The sequence below is a fragment of the Falco peregrinus genome, chromosome 3 (genome assembly GCF_023634155.1).
Source record: "Falco peregrinus isolate bFalPer1 chromosome 3, bFalPer1.pri, whole genome shotgun sequence".
In the NCBI taxonomy this organism is placed as follows: domain Eukaryota; kingdom Metazoa; phylum Chordata; class Aves; order Falconiformes; family Falconidae; genus Falco; species Falco peregrinus.
In genome coordinates, this window is record NC_073723.1 from 57,746,908 (window position 1) to 57,766,321 (window position 19,414).

At 44.1% G+C, this 19,414-nt stretch overlaps 1 protein-coding gene across 3 annotated transcripts in view; it reads right to left on the reverse strand.

Moving 5' to 3' along the window:
• GREB1L (GREB1 like retinoic acid receptor coactivator) overlaps positions 1-2,370 on the reverse strand; it is a 144,684-nt gene extending 142,314 nt beyond the window's left edge. Inside the window, exon 1 of one of the 3 annotated variants that reach the window (XM_055799048.1) lies at positions 2,298-2,370. The gene's annotated coding sequence lies outside the window, so the exon portion shown is untranslated. Of the gene's footprint in view, positions 1-2,161; positions 2,267-2,297 lie in introns of those variants that run through there. The other 2 variants (XM_027795141.2, XM_027795140.2) reach the window with 2 other exon arrangements.
• Positions 2,371-19,414: the final 17,044 nt, after the last annotated feature.

Below are 19,414 nucleotides of genomic sequence, written 5' to 3' on the forward strand. Positions count from 1 at the left end.
TACAGCCAAATCAAATTAATAAAAAGCCTGGTACATACATATTGTTTTTTATAACTACATCCTTTTTCTGTTAAACACCTTAGCCAAAAATTTGTTTTGCACGAACACTACCAATAAAAAACAAAAACATGCACTGTATTTGTTATCTGTATCAACAGATGTATAAATATACCTTCAGGGTTCAGAGACCAACCCTTTAAACAGGTAGGCAGATACTGAACATTATTCATTGACTTTCTAGAGCATTTTGTTAGAAATACTTGAGAATACATGAGAAAAAAATATGCATATGTTCAAAAACCAGAAGGAATAAATAAAGATTTCTTAACAGCTCTGACATCCCTCACACAATCCTTACTCCTTTGCAAAGAGATATTTTAAAAGTTAATCCACCAGCTCCACAAGTGTTTTTGTTGCACTCATAAGCAAATGCTTCAGGATAAGGCTTAATACTTTCAAATTTATTTTTTTTTTAATCCCACTAGCACCAATGTAATAAGTTTTTTCAATCAATAGAACACCCACCCTTGCTTTTCTTTGAAGGGCATATCCCTTAACAGAAACCAAACTTAAGTGTGCATTACAGTATTTAAAAGTGCATAAAGCTCTGGCTGTCCTCTCAGAGATCACATATATAACTATATCCACAACTGATATATGCACTCTCAGCTCTAAACAACAGTAATAATTATTTTTAAAAAATATATATTATGTTTCAGTTATTCCCAGTCAGGAAATAAAAGACAGCATTTTTTTCTTCAGCAGTCTTTAATTCCTATCTTTTAAAAAGCTCTTTATAACAAGGTATCAACGAAGTAGGAAGAATACAAAATATTATTTCAACTATACTTTAAATATCATCCAGTGGAGAAGTTGTAAGAGTCACCAATTCAAAGACAGACAAATAGAAATGTGAAAAAAAAAAGGTTGTATGTTGAGGGTATTTAAAGCAAATGTACTGACAAGCAGCAGACATGGGAAATGTTTTTCCATCAAGTAATTTAAAGTCTCCTGCACTTCAAACATCTCTGACCGTCGATAATTCTTAAATTTCAGAATTCGGATAAATATTTGCAGGCTCGAGGCCTAAACAAACAGCTGCCCTTGGCCCACCTTCTGGGTCGGCTGAAATCCTATGGCTTAAACAAAGTTTTCATCTTCCGAAGGTGTCAGGAAGGCCTCGGGAAGCGCTGCGGGGACGGGCCGCGCCCGGCCGTACCTAGCCGCGGGCGCCCACCGTAAGCCTGCCAGCCGCCGCGCAGGGCCGGCGCTGGGTCCATCGAAGCCGGTCTTTTCCCCTCTACCCTCGCTTCCTAACGGCAAACCAAACCTGCCTATCGGCCGTCAGCACCGCCGAGGAATCACGGAACGGCCGCCTGTCACAGGGCCGCGGCGGCAAGCCCGCCCTCGGCGCCCACCGGCGCGACCGTTACTGCCCCTTGGGCTGCCGCGTCCTCAGGGGACACCGCCGCCCCTCGGCGACAGGGACAGCCCCCCCCCCCCCCGGCAAGAAGACCCGGCACCCTTTCCTTCCCTCCTCAAAACCAGCCTGCACATGGCCAGAAATGCCCCCCAAACACGCCCCCCGCCCCGGGCCGCCCACCGCCGGCGCTCCCCCGCTCAGGCGAAGGCTCCCCCGGGCGCGGAGGACGAGGCAGCTGAGCCCCCTGCCGGCGGCCGCCCGCACGGCAGCGCGGGGGAGCTCGCCGCCCGCCCGCTCTCCAGCAGAACCACCTGCACCCCTTGCGCCCACCCCGCCCGCCTGCCCCCGGCTCCCCGCGGCTTCGCTGCCTGCCTGCCGCCCGCCCACAGGGGCTGCTTTGCTGCCCCAGCCGCCCGGCCAGGGCGCCCCCGCCTTGCCCCGTCGGCGCGGGGTCATTTCCTACCCCGATCCAAAACGACGGTAACAAAGACCTGGCGCCCACCCGGGGGAAGGCACCCGCAGCCCGGCAGTGACACCGGCCGCGGCCAGCCGCGCCGCCGGCAGCCCGCAGCCCCCCGCCGCTGCCCCCGGTGCTGGCTCCGCGGGGTGACTGACACCCAGCGAGCGGGACGCCGCTGCCGCCCCGCCGCCGCCCCGACCCGCTCGCCGCCTTTGTGCCCTCCCCAGAAACCGGCGAGAAGGCAAAGTGAAGCTCCGCGCCCCCCGCCACTCCCTTACCTTGCTGGGCAGAGAGAGAAGTTGAAAGGCCCTCCTTCCACCCGTCCCTCACTTTTTTTTAAATAACTTAAAATGCTATTTATTTGTTTTTATTCCCCGCCCCCCCCTTCCTCCTCCTCCCTCCCTCCCCTCACACCAAGCAACTGCGCTCGCCAGTCCCGCCCGACGTCCTCGGTGCCACCGTCTCCCTCCGGGTCTTGGTCTCTCTCCGGCGGGAGGAGGGGAGGGGAGGCGAGGGGAGGGGAGGAGAATGGGGCGGACCCGCAGGTGCCGCCCCTCCTGCTCTGAGAGCGGGGAGGGAGCGGGGTCGGGGGGGCGGCGGGCGCGGGGAGGGGGCGGCGGCCGCTGGGGACCCGCACCCAGGTGAGGGGGTGTCCGGCGGGCGGCAGGGCTGAGGAGCCGCCTCCCCCTCCCCAGGGCAGCGGGGCCGCGTCGCGCCAAGGACGGAGGTGATGGCTCGGGAACGGGCGCTGGGGTGGCCACCGGTTAGTGGAGCGGGCAGGCGGAGGCCAGCGAGCTCTGGGACATGGCGGCCGGCGCTCGCCGAGGAGAGAGCGAGCTGGGGTGCTTCCAGCCTGAGAGGGAAGGGACGAGGCCCTGCACAGCGGGGAGCCAAGGACGAAGCTGGGAAGCATCAAAACCCTGTCAGAAATCACCGAGCGTGGCTCGGTGGCCAAATGGCCATCTGCACAACCCTGTGAGAGGTGGCCCTGCAGTACAGACCGGTCAGGCCTGTGGGCAGAGTTTAAAGTTTGAGGGGTTGCCTCATATTTTGGTTTAGGTTTAGTTAGAAGCGGAGCTAGTCCAGGAGCAGAAAAGTGGAAGCTGAAGGGGCTGAACACACTGGGAGGATGCTGGAGATGGACTGGAGAAGGGCACTGTACACATACTTGTGTTGGAGGTTAAATTGAACAGGCTTCAGGCAAGGCAGGTAGAGGTGAGGGGGTCTGAGGGTGTTGGCGGGGATGGAAACAGAAGGATCTGGGACATTTAAAGCTGTAAACGGAGCCCAAGTTTGTGTGGGGAAGCAATGGGCTTGGATTCTTAGTGTGTCTAAAGATGGAGGTTGGGCTTAGCAGGAGTGTGAGAAGGAGACTAGAGATGCAGCAGGGCACTGTGAGGGTAAATATCCATTGAACTGAGGGAAAACGATTTTGCATTGTCTTCCTTTTACCTTTGATTAAGGTACCATATGAACTCTCTTCTCTCATTTTTCACTTAACTTTTCAAAGGGTTGTGTCTTTTTTTCTTCTCTTGGGACCATAAGGCTCAGTCTTATGCGGTGCCCTATCTTTGTGCCTCAACAGCTGAGAAAAAAGTGATAGTGACAAAAAGAGTGGTAGTGTTGTTTGTTTTCTTTGGCAGGAACCTGCTGCTGCATGACACCGAGAAAAAGAAGATGGCCAGTAGTTTTCTCACATCCTTTTATTTTGTATTTGCTGGTTAAAATATTAAGTTCCAGCATCCTAGTGAGTATTCTTGTTACCAGAGATAACAAGACTTCCCATCAAAAGCTGGGAGGGGAAAAAACTGTCCCTATATCATGGAGAAAGCAGAGATGGCACCGCAATGGTGTGGCACTGCAGTAATGCTGCTCAGTCCAGAAATAAGAAACAGAGGTCTGTCTAATAGATAACATAGATGGTTTTGAACATTCAACAAGATTAGCCTTTTTCTGCTTTAATCACACTCTTTCTGATAGGTGCTAAAGAGGTTTTCACTATTGGTTCAGTTTGGGTTTACTAATTTGAGCAATGCTCTGTATGACATGTTGATTTGCACTTCATTTCACTGAATGGGATACGAAAGTGTAGTAATGGTGTGTGTGTCTGTGTAGATAAGTTAGAGACCAGAGGTTGGGGCATATCATTGTGCAGTCTTCACAGCAAACTTGCCAGGAAGGAATCTTCAAGCCACCTCAGACTATGCAACACATATATAGAAAACATATACATTGCTGCCTTTTATGTATTCCATATGAATTTGTATTTCAGGATACAAACTTTCATGTCACAGTTGTTCTCAAAGTACCTCCCAAATAACGCTTTGCAACTAAATTTGTTCATTGGATACTTCAATTCTGAGATTATGTAATTTTTATGTGAATAGCTAAATCAGTTGGCTTTGACATGACTATTTACATACTTGAATTGCTAAAAGCTGGGCTGCAGCTGTGGATTATCTGAAGACACGCTACCTCCATTAGCCTAACTATCTTGGTATCTGTGTATTTATAAAGTTGCTAATAACATGACCCTTCACAACAGATAGCTAAAAATTCAGCTGAGGCAGAATTTAAGAGACTTGCCAAGTCAGATCAGGCTTTAGGATCAAGTCCTAAAGCTTTGCCACTTTGCCTGTTCTAAGTTGTACGCTTACTTTTTCTGGGAACTTGGAAGTAGATAGCTGAAAAACAGTTCAGGCTGCCATTCTAGTATGTTTGTTGGTATGCTGTATATGTCAGCTATGCTGTTGATACTCTGCAGAATACAATGAAATTAAGCAATATCAGTGTCAGTCCTTTGAGGTAATGTTGACATGTGACCCTGCACAGATTTAGACAGTGACTTTATTATTACTGTTAAAAGTTCATAAGAGATTTGCAAGCATATCAAGGTGCCTGTAGAATACCTGCTATAGCATATGATAATTCTAACTTAGATTGCTTAATTATATCTAAAATGATCCCAGTAACTGCAGTCTAGATGTCCCTGGATGTTTCAAACTGTTTAATTTTACTTAAGAGTTATCTACTGAATGAGTGAGAATTATTCTGATAGCTTTAATGCAGTAACTTTTCTTATTTGGACTTATTTTTGTTTTGCTTTTTTGCAAAGGAAGAAATTAATTATATGTTTTCTTCTAACTTTCTATTTTGACTATCAACATTTACAGCGTGTAGGGTGGTTTCATCTGTACCATCTGTGGGCCATATTGCACATCAGATGGCAGGATAAAATTTGTAACAAGAACATTTTGGGACATAAAAGTCTTTCAGGGTTTGAAGCTATGATACTTACAACAGAAATGTGCAGAGCTGCTCATGTATCTGAAACAGAAGACGCAGAATGCTAAAGCAGCTGCTGGAGTGAAATAAAGGAGAGACCACACAGTTTGGGGATGCATACAGGCATCAAGAACAAAGGAACGTTTGAGGGAACAAGAGAGTGCAACTTCACGCAGTGAGAAATTGGAGTCAATCATTAGGAATTACTGACAGCAGACATGCAGTCACACAGCAATTAGAGGCTCTCTTTGGGAAGCAAGGTCAATTAACACTGAGGTGAAGACGCAGCATCAGGAAAACACCTGGTTTAGCAAGCAGCATTTTCTGATACCTGACTAGGCAACACAGAAGAAAATTGTCATTCGTGGGTTGTGTTTTGGCCATTTTCATATTCACAAGGCAAGATACCATCATTTATGTTATCTTCTGTTATAAAAGACTGTGTGAGAACATAATATGACACTACAGTTTGTGCAAAGATTGCTGGGTCCCAGTGGAACTATGGAGGCTGGTAAGGATCCTTCAGTCCTGAGCCTTTGTAATGAATTGCGTTTCCCTCCTGCCTTTAAATAGCTCTTCACTTCCTTCATATTTTCTGGTTTTGAGAGTAATAGGAATATGATCCTTTTGGATATAGTATTCTAAATACTGTGCATAGTAGGAATTGACAGTTAGCCTCTTCCTAGCCATGAGGGCAAACTTCCCAAAAAATTTCAACCTTTTTTTTTCCCTGAAAGTGAAGGTCATCAGTTCATCTTAGATCATCCTCTAAACTAGAACTTGTGTTTTTGTCATGCCTGTTAGATTTAAATATTCACTGATAACTTGATGTATCCAACCTCTGAAATTAGGTTTCAAAAAACATAAATAAATAGTTGCACAAGGGAATTCTCTGCTTTAATTTCTTGTTATTCATGAGCGACTGATTTCATACACACCAAACCCAGTAATTTCTATCCTAGAAACATCAGTATGAATCTTTATTTGATCCTGCCTACCAAATCTTTGATATTAAACTTTGCCTGAATGAAGTGTTTGATTTCCACAGACCTGGTCTTGCCAATGTTAAAAGCTGATAGCAAACTTTGCTTTGACTTCTTTGTTGGGGCTAAAGCGAACCTCACCATCCTGGTGGGTGATTCAGGTTTGAGCCTTCCAAACAACTTTCATCGTTCTGCATGAATCACCAATGGTCTTTTATAATTTATTATACCCTTGTCACTTTTTTTATTATGATGTGAAATATTCTTGCCCTAGTTGTAATACTGTAGAGTTGGATCAGGCCTATTTAACATCAAGGCATCTACGAAACGAGTACTATCCAAATACTTAAGAGATATTCCCTAAAAAACATTTATTCTACATGGATGAAACAAACAGGTGGGTAGGATGAAACAGGAAGCAGTGCTGGAGGTGGGGAGCTGATGTATAATTGTTTCTGAGATCTGACGCTCAGACACTGCTGTAATTCCAGTGTCACCATATCTAAGATTTCTTATCTTTATTCTTTTACTGAAATATTCTTAAAATACATATTTTGGCATCAGTGTTTTTAGCATTAGTATTTAGCACACCTACAAAAAAAATTGATAGTGCACAGCAAGATGAAAAAGAGTTTTTCTTACAACTAATAAGAACATACTTGTTTTATCTTTCTACTAGTCACTCCATAGAAATTGAGCACCTGATCAGCAGGCTTTCCTGGAAGTTCAGCAGTAGCACATAGTCAGTGGCACACATGCACCTTCTATTCCTCCTTGATTTTGCAGAATGACCGCTGTTATGAGATAATAATTTCACAAAAAGAAACAGATGGTTGTATAAATGTCCTGGATCTAATCACTAGAATCTCAATCGCCCTGACTGTAGAAACTATAGCCAGCTTTTCAATTTTTTTAGAACTTTCTATAAAATACTTGGTATTGCAGTGCCAACTCTTGTTTACAGGTTGGCAACTGTACTCCATCTATCATGCAAAGCACAGTAGGATGTCATTTCCTTTGCAAAGAAGCATGCCCTTAACAGCAGACTGTATCCCAGCAAAAGCGAAAATGCATTATCCCACCTAAATCAAAGGTCTTTGAACAGGAAGAACTTTGGCACCTGTATAACTGTGCTGCATGAGAGACTCTGTAACAGTGTTTCTCTTTATAATTTTCTACTTAACTTGTGAAACTCAATTTCGTTCCAGCTAAGGCAGTGCAAAAGAACTACCTACCCCTTTTCAGCACTATCAGAGCTACTGTGAAAAAGTTAGTTCCGTGTGAAGGAAAACTCTGTAAGCTAGCATTTATGAAAGCAGAGCCTCTACATAGTTTTTATGGGGTTTTTTCCTTGTATAAAATTTGATTTCATAATTCATTTTCAGAATTCACTAGTCTTCCATTGGAATCCTTTTTAGTAACTAGTCTGTGCATTACTTTAGACTGTGGCTGATTGAAATTAACTATACTGTGTGAATTCAGGTTTTATGATTGAGCCTGGGTTTTATACATCATGAAATTAGCACAATCCATTTTGACCTTATTCAATAAGAAGACACATTCTAGTTTTTTACTATGCAACAAAATGTTACCAATACTCCATCATTTCTAAAAGAAAAATTAAAAGCATGGTAACTGATTGCTTTAAAAGATTCAAGAAGAGTTTTCTGATTTTAGTTGGATTTGTTCTCTTTAGCTAGAGTATAAAGAGTTTCCATGGATCTTTGAAAGCATGGGTAGGACATTCGTGAGCTTTGATGAGTGAATGGTAAATGTTTTTTAATTTCCAAATTTGCAATGCTTCCTGTAGCTGTTATTAGTAAGAGCAGCGAATCTCATCAGTTAGCATGTCAGTGCTGGCTGATGTTTGTTGGGATATTTATTCTGAACCCAGCTGGGGAATGGCAGTGAGTTCACTTCCTACTTTATTTTTGCTGCCTTTGTATTAAATAGTTGTTTGCTCTTCATAAGAGGTGCTGCTCGTGAGCTAGCAAGAATGTTAACAATAGCAGAGAAAATGGCCCTGAATCCATCCTGGAGTCAAGCCATAGAAATTGAGCATTTTAAAGGTGAAAAATAGACATCTCACAATTGCAGTACCCATGGCCTTAGTGTAACGTTTGTCGCGCAAGGCATTTTTAGTGTTTTAAAAATTGCTTTACATGTTTCACTACCTAGCATCTATGGAGGTTTATCTATCTAGGGTATCAAACTTTCATCTTGGTTTGTGACTTTGTTTTGGTTTTGCCAGAAATCGTAGATGCGTTTGAACTTTTGGGGTTTTAACAAATGGAAAATATTTTTGAGGTGAGGTGGATAAGACTACACAAGCCCTAACCATTCTTGGTTTTGTCACTGTTCCCTTTACACAGACAAAATTCCTACTTAAAGCAGCTTACAGTAAATTCCCCAGGCTTGTGTAGCTGCCAGAATTAACAGGCCCTTCCCTCTCAGTTTTCCTACTAGGTCCACACACATCATGGTACACCAGACTTTATCTGAATGAAAACCTTAGCTGCTAAGTGAAGTTAGTCCCTCATTCACTGTATCTTAACAGGCTCAAGTGCTGTCAATAGCAATCTCTTGGTCTTGCAGAGGCAAATCTCTGAGCCTACAGAGCTATGTGCTCCCATATTTATAAATACCCCATCTTCTCCAAAAGAATTTACGGAGGTATGTGAATACAGGGGTGGCTTGGCTCAGTTCTCTCTAAGCATGGAAAGAAAATAGGTGTAATGTGGGGTGTGACCTGCCAGCTGGCTTTCCCACAGTAAGGGTTTCCCACAGAGCTTCAGAAACATGTCTAACAGCCACCACGCCTCTCTTGGGCATCTTCTAGGGTCTTGGCGTTGAGCTGTCTTAACCTGCACTCTGCAGGTGTGCAGACACAGAACATTTTAGCTACTCATCTCCCAGCTGTTTCTCCTGTTTCTCAAAGAAAAGGGGGAAAAAAAACCCCACCACAACAAGTTACGTGCTGTAGTATCTATATGCCTGCAAACCTCCTTGCAAAAATAAATTTGTATATGAATTATAATGTATTAATTACACTTTTATCTAACTACCCCTCTTCTTTCTCATTGTGTAACTTTCCTGGGAGATTAATTGAGCTTCATGCCTTGTAAAGCTACTAGTTTTAACACTGAGTTACATTCATCTGGGTGTCAGGGAAGTTTTGTCAAGATTAGTATCATTTGCTGTCTTTCACTATATTACCATCTCTTAAGCTCATGGTACTACCAAATGCACAGTGAGTTTGCTAAGACCCTGCTGTACAGCTTTTGCATTTCTGTGGGTCTTCTGGTGGCATCAATGAAAGGGAATCAGTGGAGGGGCCCTGCTTGCATTTTGAAAGCAGTCTGGGATGAGATTTGTGCTTGCGTTTGTCAGCAGGGAAAACTGTGGCGCTAATCCCTGCATAGCTCCACCTTGGAACCTGCAACAGCCAATATATAGCTCCCAGTCTCAGCTTGGTTAGGGTTGGATCCTCATGACTGCAACATGAGGTTTCAGGTCATGTTATTTATATACTGGCTTTTTTGTACAGGTTTCTTGGTACCTCCTGCCAGTTAAACAGGATTATGACTGCTGTCAGGAGGCAAGGAAACCTGCCAGCTTGCACTGCTGGTTAGAAACAGTTCCAAACCCAGCTGCTGTCCAGTCAGCCAAAAAGAGGAAGAAAATCCTGCGGGCTACAAAAATTTGACTCTATTAATGCTGTGGATTATTTTTAACATAAAAATAGTTATTCTCTATTCATTTCCGTTATTATTTTATTATATAGAATGGTCCATGTCCCAGCAGCTCCAGAGAAAGGGTAGGTCCACGTTATGCAAAACAAACCCCTCTGGGTTTTCTAGTTTGTTTACAAGAGTTTTTCTTCATCTGAAATAACAAAAAGGCAGCTAAGTCTTTGTTTGCTCGTGACGCTTAGCAATCTATGGACTTGACATAAAATACTAGACCACATATACTGGATTTCTGCTTCCAGAGCAGTAGTATTTTCAGATCAGTAATCTTACATGTATGGTATCTCCGCCCTCCTTTGCTTTCTTTTTTTGTGTTGTTTTCCCATAGCCCTTGAGGAAGGTTTTTCCTTATAGGTAAATTCAGTTCTATGTAACATTCTTTAGTTGAAAGTCAGAAGATTCCTCTTGGGTTTTGGCACCCCAAAATTAAAATAAGGCATACTGCTGTCTGTCTCAGCAGGAACCTCTTCAAGAGACCACCTGAAAGTATTTTCCTAAACTACCAAGTGTGCTGTGTCTTACAGATGGTGTGGTGTGGTGGGAACTTCTAGCGTTGCCAGACTTCTGTACTCTTGATGCTTGGGTCCTGTCTACATCTGCTGTGATCATCAGCCCCAGGAACTTGAACATTATGCAAAAGTAAACTGGAAAATCACAAGACACTGAACTTCTTAACTCTGAATGAAGTTGAGGGTAGGAGGAAAAGCATTTCACTTGTGACTGGAAGACTTGATGATGGAGTCCAGTGCTGTTGGCAAGTCAGAGCTGAAAGCAGATAGATCCGGTTTATAAATGGTTTATATGGAATGGTTTATAAATTCCTTCAAGAGATACTACTAGAGTGGAACAAGAAATTACTAAAACTGGCATGAGAAGATGGACATGAAATGGCGACAGGTGAACACAATGATCGTTAAAGTGCTGGTCGAAACAGAGCCTACTTTGACTTCATCAAACACTTCAACTACCTGTTCATTTAACTGCCCACTGACTGGGAGAACAATGTTGCTACTCAAATCTTATCTGGTTTCACTGGAGAGGAGTTGCTGAGCAACCAGTTAGACCAAGAGCACGCTGAAGAATGTAAATGCCCCCTCCCTGCAAAGAAGTTTGTCCTTCATCACACCACCATCAAGCATACTGCCTTCTCCTGTAAACACCAGTTGTCACATACCTATTGGAGAAAAAGAAGGGAAATTCCACCATGACGTTAGGAAAAAAAGCCTTTCAAGCACTGGTTGCCCAGAGGGACTGAGGAATCTCCATCCCTGGGCATATTTGCAACTTGACTGGAAAAGACCCTGAGTAGCATGTGGTAACTCAGCCCCATTCTGAGCAGGGAGCTACAGAAGGTGCTCTCCAGCAGTCTCTTTTTCTATCATCAGTGAGCAACTGTGCTCAGTAAAAAAGAATGGACATTTTTAGGTACTTTTAACTTCCCAGTAACATAGGCTGTGTTGCTGTAGCTAACATGAAAAAAATAATACAGCAGTGAGATGTTAAAACACACGTAGTTGCATACACATAAATCTGCACACAGAGACACATGCAAGTGTTGACATTAGCTCCTCTGCAGGAAAGCAGGCCAACAGCAAAATATAAGGGTGCAGGGAGGGGTGCTTGAGGTTGAGGAAACCCGTGGAAAAAACATGAGTTCTTGTTCTTGCCAGATTTTGTTTCTGAGATGCTTGAATTGAGCCCTTATAGCAAACTGAGCAAGAGCTCTGAATTAATGGAAGGTAATACAGCCAGCATTGAGAGATGGTTGCACACAACTTATATACATGCAAAACCCCTTCCTTCTGCGCCTCCAAAAAGTGCCAGAGGGCCAAAATACATTCTCTCTCCTGAATGGGGGAAGCTCCACGAAATCACTGTTGGAACTAGATGATCTTTAAGGTCCCTTCCAACCCAAACCATTCTATGATTCAAGCTGCATTTTCAGTAGTCCAGTAAAATAAATGGTCTTGCATTTATCCTCAGAAATGTGTAAGGTTTTCCTGTTTAGGATAACTCTGCTAGGGACATAATTTTGTCCCCAGTCACAAGGGAGAAGCACGCAAACCTTGACCTCAAAGGTATTTACTTCCATCAATGAGAAAAACTCAGGTATATTGATTGGTTTCTGTCCCAGGAAAGTACTACCTGGTAACTATCAGAAATCAATCTTTCAGATATAAAAAGCTCTGTTTTCACAAACTCCATCATTCTGGTAGCTATGTTACACCATTTTCTTGTCTATAAGGGAGGTCCCTGGAGCATTAGGAACTCCCTCTCATGTGCTCTGAGTCTAACACAGAAAAATGACACCGACATCTCCCTCACTGATGTGGCAACATCCTATTTGACCTGAGCCTAGGAGAACTAGACTCAGCATTTCAGCATAATGGCAAGATGAGTGCTAAATCCCAAAATACTGTAACTTCATTAACCCGACTCAAGACTCTCCTGCCTGTACATCTAAAGATTACATTACCCCTTTAGGTCCCCTTTTAGTGGGAGTTTCTGTTTCTCTGGGAGCTGCTGTGCCTTTTTTCTGAGTCTTCCAGAGCCACTGCTTCAAAGTATGGTTTCCCATCTTACTACTGCAGCCTTTATTCCCTGTTCTTAGATACATAGCTTCATGTTACCTGTAATAAAGTAGTATATTATATGCTTGTTTTCTGTTTACCACCTGATTACATCAGTGACCTTATTTTAATTTTTGTTCCTCTGGTCTGTTGCAATACAATGAGTTTATGTTTTCTTCTGTATCACAGATCAAAATGGAAAATAGCCAGGAGACAATCTGGGTGGAGCTCCACTAGTTAACACCCCTGAACAATGAATGATACTGAACAATGATTGTTTAGCATTGAGACTAACAACTGAGTTAACCGCTGGATTTTGAACTATCTACCTAGTACATTAATTTGCTATAACCTCGTGATCAAAGAACTGTGCAAAACTAAAGCCTTTATACTTTATACAAAACTAAAGCATTTATAGCAGTTTTATATGAAAATAACTGCCTTTATGAATTAAGGTCTTACTCTTCTGAAAAAGTTACGAGATTACCTCAGCAAAATCAACTTTCTGCAAATCCAGGTCAGTTGATATAAATAACGTAATACTTTTAAATTTTTCTTTTATTAACACAGTTGTTTTGGGCAGCATGCGTTTCAGGCTATGGACTTCCATGAGACCCTTAGCCAGAAGAATCCAGGCAATGTCAGGCTACGGGCTGGACAGAAGCTCACAGCCCAAATTGCCTAGGTTGTTCTGTATACCTTTTAAAATACTGTTCCAACATGAAACTCTTTCCCACCCCCTGGAGATCCCCTGGACTTCCAGTTCTTCTGAAAGTGATTTTTCGTGACTCAAAGCACTCTTCTGTCAGTTCTTAGAAAGTTCTGGGATGCTAGCAATACACATTTTCTGATGTTAAGATGTCTAGTGTCAGTGGCTGTTGTTTAGAGCCTTGTGAGGCACCTACCATCTCCTCCGCAGCAGTGACACCATTTGCTTTTTTTCCCCAAATGCAGAACTGGGGTATTTATTGAAATTCCTAAAATAAGCCCACGGCCAACCGTTGTTCATCTTATGGTTTATATTGTTCATAGGCAAAAATCCCAGGCAACCTTGAGTCAAAACTGAGTCTTAACAAATCCCCTTCCAAGTGTTCCCTAACTAGAGCAGTTAGGTTGGATGAAGCTTCTCACATGCCTACAGCACTGATGGCACTTCTACCGTTCCTGGACAGCAACTGATACATGATTAAAATCGCTTTGTTCCTATAGTTTTAGAGCTGCGTTCAACTGAAACAGCTATCACCCGTATTCCTGCTGCTCTCCATCCCTGCAGCATCCTTAACGCTTCTTGGTCCTACACGGCAGCAGCCTCTCCTGGCTGCCCAGGAGGCAGCCCTGCTCCTGGGGGACGCTCGTCCTTCTCTCCTGGACTCCGGGGAAACCTTCGCCCACCCTCCAGAGGGTTTCGTATCTGAGCAGCACAGCCCGGCGGGGGGTCACGCTGCAGCGTTCCTACAGCGCTCCAAGGGGCGGCCCCTGGGAGCCGGGGCGATCCCTCGGCGGTGCCCCGCCGCCCGGGATCCCGGGCGAACGGGACGGGGTCGTCAGGGATTCACTTCCATGCACAGGCAGCGCCAGGGCCGTCACCCTCCCACGAAACCTTTGCGCCTAAAAACATATTTTCCCTTTCACATACAGAATGTTTTTAAAATAGATTTTCGGAGCTGCCCACAAGCGTCAGTGCCCCACACGGATACACACCAGCACGGGCCGAGCACCCCGCCGCGGGCCCCGCGCAGCCGCAGTGCCGCCTAGCGGCGCCTCGCCGCGCCGCGCCGCCCGGCCCCGCGCTGCGGCCTGGGGAGCGGGGGGTGCCGTGCTGCCCCGCTGCCCCCGCTGCCCCGCTGCCCCCGCTGCCGGCTGCTGCAGCGCCCGGAGACCCGCCTGCCCGTGCGGCCGTGGGGCCGGGTGGCCGCGTCGCCAGGCTGCGGGCGGCTGTGGCTGCTCCGCGGAGCTGAGTCTCCCCGGGCGCCCCGAGGCCCAGCCGGGGGTGAGACCCCCGGCATTACTGGCAGCGCGTTTCGCTCCCCCGCAGGAGCTGGCAGCGCTCACCCCCTCGGGGTGCACGCAAGGGTGTGCGAGCGCGTCAGGAGCGACCTGGCCGCGGCTCGTGGCTGTCCTGGGTCCTCTGCCCGGGGCAGTGCGTGTGTGCCAGCCCTCCCCTGCTGCCAACTGCAAATTTATCATCTGCCCCCCAGTTATAGACCCCTCTCTGGGGGGCACTGCTGTAAAATTTAAGCAGTTCTTGTTTTCTCCTCTACTACACAGATAAGTAACCATTTTGCTTTCTGTTTAGACCCTCAAATTGCTAGTTTCTTCCTCCCCTGTCCGGGCCAGCGCTGGTAAATGTCTAATGGCTGATGGCCCGCAGGTGAAATCTCTGCCCTGCTGGAGAATGTGACAGCGATCCACATCATTTCTAGTCAAAGTCCCACATCATTCAAGTCAAAGTATGCCATAAATACAGCAGCAGCAAATGCTGCCTGAGGAGATACCGTGAACCTGGCAGTGGAAAGGGCCTGTTGCACATCTGGGAGAACACCTCTTCCCCTGAGATCTCTCCAGAGGATACAACACTGAGATGTCCAGCTAGAGCTCATTTTTGATAGCTGCCGGTATGCTAAGGCCAGTCCATGGAAGAAATGCAGGTTTAACCTCACTTCACCAAATGTCTGCCTGAAATAAAGTGAGCTTGACAGCACACGCGGGTGTGTGAGCACACCCCGTTCAGGATAGGGTGGAACCAGGATGTTGCCTGTCTGAGAATGCAAGGCTGCCACTTGGCAAAGCACACAACCCCTGGCAATGTGCCCAGAAAACCAGAGCACCCCACAAAAGAAATCAAACAAACAAAAAGAATGCAAGGAGAAAAGAGCTCTCAGACTGGCTTCCTTGCTTGGGCCAAAGGCAGCTTATTTAATTTTTTTTTACCTTGTAGTCCTCCTCTAAGCAACACCCAAAAACAGAGGAGGCCCTGCCTGCCTACCATACTCCCCTGTGGCCACATCTAGGACAGTCCACTCACCACCCCCAAATCACTCTTTTTTTTTTTTTTTCTTTTCTGATAAGAGATCATTTAGGCTCAAACAAAGGGAACTCTGCCCTCAAGCTGCCAACATACCCGCTTTGGATAAGTTAGTCTCCTCAGGAAGCAGCAGAACCCTGTTGCACCAGCCCATCCGTTCCTGTCACTAGGCTTCTTGTAGTCACACTTCAAAGCTTTGCCCCTGCACCACTCCAGTCTCTTTGGGGTCCACCCTACAATATCTGCGTGGAAATGACACTGTAAACTCCATCATGATGTACGCTGCCAACATGTGTCCAGCTCCTCAGCTGGGCCCAGGCTGGAATTTGGCAGACAGGGCTAGGGAAATACAAAGGATACACGTGGCTCATAGCTTGCCTCTTTACTGGTAGAAACCCGGCTCTGGCCCTGTGATCGTCTCACATTGCTTTACCATCTTCAGCATATGAAGATGGAGGTAAAAGGTGGATGCAAAAGATGAGGTAAAAAGCAGAACGTGCAAGAGGCAAAGTGAAGTAGGGAGCCAGGAACGGCTGCAATACAGAGGTTAAAGAGGCCTGACCTGAATCACTGGTTAAAGGACACCAGTGACTGGCAACAGCAACCTAGAGATGAAAAAATGGCAAGAAATTGAGAACCGGCTGATGAAACTTGTTCTGATAGTATCAGAACAAGGCCAAGACCCACCTGCACAAAGTTAGCATTGTTTTGAACAGAATTCAGCTAAAATAGTGATTTTTTTAATCAAAATGTTTTAGAGTATGTGATTGCAGGTTTCTGATCTGATACTAGAAGTCCTAAAGCCAAATTTACTCTGTCCCCAAACTACAGCTTCTTAAAATATCGTGAATTTTTTCTTTGCATATTTCTCATCTGACTGGTGGTCTGGCACTATTTAGGTTATACAATTCAATAGTATAGCCATTGCCTGAGGTGACTAGATTTTCAAGGAAGTGTTTCATGTAGGATCTAGATGCAGGCTTTGAACATGAAAAACAGTCTGCATCGAGCTACTCGGTCACACCAATTAGGATCATTCACAAATGCAGTTATGGCACAATATTTAAGCTGCTTTTTTAGAAACAAAATCCAAAAATGAAAATTTAGAAGTACTTGAAAAGTTAAAGGAAGAAAAAAAGGGTGAAGGCACTACTTTTTTTTCCCTTCAGCAGGAGAGCTTTTCCAGTAACACACACAAAACAAACAATTAACCTTTATATTGCACTTTTCAGCTACATATTTTATATTTTACAAAAGTGCTCAAGTATCACTGTCAGAAAAACTGAGTCAAACCCACTGGAATGACTTGCTGCGGCTCTGCCAAAGAGGCAAAAGCAGAATTAAATGCTATTAACTGTCTTGTCTCCTGATTCTCTGCACTGACTCTCACTTCTGTAAACTATATTATCTGTACTGAGACAGAAAGGTGAAAAAAATGCTCTCTATGTGCTTTAGACCCTAGTCAGGATCAAAACATATTACTGCATTAATCAAATGGCACTGCATAAATCAAACACACCATTCTTCTTTAAAAGTTATCTTTAGCATTTTTAAACCATGTAATAAATTTATATTTGACAGAGCCTTTAAAAATATTCTTTGTAATAGTTTATATACTGGAGACATTTGTTTATAAAGTAAAAGACATTTTTGCTCAAAGGGTTCTGCATGTTCTGATCAGCTTGGGGAAATCTCAGGAACATTGGGGAAGGCTCCCTTTGGTCTTGTAAATGCCAACATGAGTAACTACTGTAAGTTGTAGCTACAAGGTATTCCTTCCTGGTATACACTTCCAGACCACCAAAGTTTTTTAACTTCAAATCCTTACACCTGTGTTGTGTTGGTTGTTTTTTTCCCCTAGAAACAACACATACTCAGTGCTGTGGAAGTTAAATGTATATATATATGTATATATATATATAAAACTGTAAGTTTGATGTGTATCATTAAACATTTATGTGATTTAGTAAGGCAACACATTTCCTGACAACTAAGAAACCGTGGACATTTCAGAGGGCATTGCTGAACTGTTCAGATGGCCTGAACCTGAAGATTTATTAGTGTGTGGTTTATCCACTGTGCACCCCAAAATTACAGCATGAAGAAGCTCGTTTCTCAAGAAGGACTTTGCAACATCGTTGCAGCATACCAGAGTTACTTTTGTTCCATAATCAATGGGACAAAAACGCTCTAACTAGAAAATGTTTGTAATATTTCACAATGTGTAGTGCAAATAGCAGATCTCTGAAGTGTCAAGTTGGCTTAGTTGGAAGACATTTAAACCTCAGGACTTGGTCTCAGGTCCACTGTTGACACTAGCAAATGCTTTGAAGGTAGGGAAAGGAGTGCCTTATTGTTATAATTGCTGTCCTTTGGCTGAAATACTTCAAGGACTTACATTTTCTTCTGCTGGAGCTGTTTATCCCAACGTAAATGTAGATACAAACAAATAGAAGATAGCTGGTGTTTTCAAAGCCTGAATGTCTATCCCTGCTTCCCCAGTTTGGCTCTCAAACTATAGAGGCCAAGCCTTTCCAGTTCCAAACAATCATTACTTCACCCAGTTGGAAGCCACTCAGGATTTGTTTGGGGTTTTTTAATGCCATTCCCATAGTTTAGAAGTATTGGAAAAAAATTAATCTACCCTGTCACTTGCCAGGAGGATGGCCAATAACTTTTAGATAAGTGTGAACTGAGTCCCTGTTGAAATCAGCAACCCTGAACTACAGCTGACAGGTCAAGTAAGGACAGAGTCTTACTCCAAGGGGCTTTATCTGTGGGATGGCCACTGCTCAAAGGTGTGAATTCATGCTGAGAGTCCATCCTGCAGCTAAAGACAACCTAATGTCAAGGACAGCTCGGGCTTTTCAGTGTTTTGGGGTTATTTGGATATTGGTATAAAATGTATGATCTAAAAATCACCTAACACACTAGCTCATAAAAGATTTGTTTTATGAAGCATGTCTAGCTGTCTGATATGAAACAATCAGGAAACAAAGATCTATACTACTGATGTTAAATATTCAAGGCAGTTGGGTCGTGCTGCTGGAATGTGGCTTTCTTCCCCTTAAATCTGAAGACCTTCAGCTATGTGTTATAAGGAAAGTCTGTGGCATTCTCAGCACCAATGGTAATGTCAGGAGAAGCCTGGACACTGCCGTGGCTCATAACCTCCTGCTGCTGAAAGATGTTTGTAGCTCCTGGCAGTCTCCTATTGATACCAGCTATCTAGTGACAGTTGTCATTTAGCAAAATCTAGTGCTGTGCTGGCGATGCAATAGCAAATGCATAGCTGAATTTCCCTTGGTGTTTCTCTTCCCTCATTAATGGTTTCATACACCTCTGAGGCCACCATTGCTACATATTTTTTCAGTTCATTCTTTCTTGCAAGGAGAAGCTTACCTTTTCATTTATAAGCTAACTCTTTTCAACAGTAATAACAGGACAAAAGCTTTTACTGGAAAAGAACAAAGAGTTAATTTTTTTCCAGCTGGCCCCAACTGACCCCTCGTTCCCACTGCCTTTGAAATTACTGGAGTTTGCTTAGCCTGAAAAATTACAGCTATAAGAAAAGTTATGCTTCACTGATCTATTTTAAAAAGGAACAGCAGAATTTTAAAAATAGAATCCTCATTTTTTTTCTGACTGTGGCATCTCCAACCCAAGTATGTTGATGCAATTTCCAAAGCACTAAGAAATGTCTTAGGTCACATTTGAGTCAGGTCAGCCAAATCCAGGATCAGTGAAAAAATGAGTTGTTCATCTGGTCTGGAATGAGATCTTTCTTCCCATCATTCTTAGTTATAAAGATATCTTTTGTGTGGTTGAAGCTAAATTTAATCCCAGGCTGAGTGTATTTGTGTACTATCTATGCGTGTTTTATGCATCAGCAGCACACTGCGTTACTAGTAGTCTGCAC